At 50.3% G+C, this 1,180-nt stretch overlaps 1 pseudogene; it reads left to right on the forward strand.

Annotated features, from left to right (window-relative positions):
* Window positions 1–8: 8 nt before the first annotated feature.
* On the forward strand, window positions 9–1,178 carry LOC102832245 (annotated as a pseudogene).
* The last annotated feature ends 2 nt before the right edge of the window (window positions 1,179–1,180 follow it).

Genomic DNA, 1,180 nt, shown 5'->3' on the forward strand with positions numbered 1-1,180 from the left:
AAGAGGAGGGTGGTGTAGAAGAGGATGAACTCCTTATCCCTGATGTCATGAACGAAGTCCAAGTGAATGCAAATGGGCCGAATCACTGGATGCTCCGAAGATGCACCAGTGACATGAACGAGGCGGATATCCAGAAGGACCCGGAAAAACTCTCCAAGTCTGTGGCCCAAAAGGGTTCAGAAAGTGAGGAAAAGAGTCCAGTAACAGAAGAGACCTTGTTGAGAGAAATTAAAGAAAAAAGATCCCTTATGGAAAGGTCCGAGCTCAACCAAGATAGTAAGCCTGTGGGCAGTCAAGAAGCACAAGATGCTAACAGCCAGGAGGTGCTGTCGGAATTGATAGCGCTGTCTCAGAAACTTGACAAGGAGACCCATCAGACCCAGAAGCCGAAAGGGAGTTCCTTGGGGACCGTTACCCCGGTCCAGACAGACGAACCGTGCCAGGAGGAGGAGGAGCCCCTGTTGTTGCAGAAGCCACAGAGAGCAACGACTCTAGAAGACCTGGAAGAGATGAGCAAAGAAGGCCATTCCTGAAACACAGAGCTCCCCAGCCATGTGAAGCAAGAGCAGCAGACAGAGAAGAAGCCAATCAGCCTGATGCTCCGAAGAAGAATAAGTCACAAATGATCCGTCTCCAGAACCTCCTGACCACCAAATCTCTTTCCGTGAAGTCTCTGGCATCTCCCACGACCATAGAGTTGGAAGATGAAGACGAGAGCTACCAAAAACAGATGATAAAGGAGCATTTATTTGCTGGGGATGATATCATCTAAGACTTCTTGAAAGAGAAGCGGGAAGCTGTGGAGGCATGTAAGGCAAAGGATTTTGACCTGACGCTGCCTGGCTGGGGCGAGTCGGGTGGCGTGGACCTGCAGCCCAATGCCAAAAAACGGCGCCGGTTTCTCCTGAAAGCTCCGGAGGGTCCTCCAAGAAAAGACCAGAATTTGCCGAATGCGATTATCAATGAGAAGCGCAACATTCACACCGCGGCTCATCAGGTCCATGTGCTTCCATACCCATTCACCCACCATCACCAGTTTAAAAGGACCATCCATACCCCTATAAGATCTACATGAATACTCAGAGGGCCTTCCAAAAGCTGACTGCTCCCAAGGTCATCACCAAGCCAGGCCATATCATTAAGCCAATCAGTAGGATGTGGGCTACCGGTCTTCCTCGAG

This window comes from Chrysochloris asiatica, unplaced genomic scaffold (genome assembly GCF_000296735.1).
Source record: "Chrysochloris asiatica unplaced genomic scaffold, ChrAsi1.0 scaffold10361, whole genome shotgun sequence".
In the NCBI taxonomy this organism is placed as follows: Eukaryota; Metazoa; Chordata; class Mammalia; order Afrosoricida; family Chrysochloridae; genus Chrysochloris; species Chrysochloris asiatica.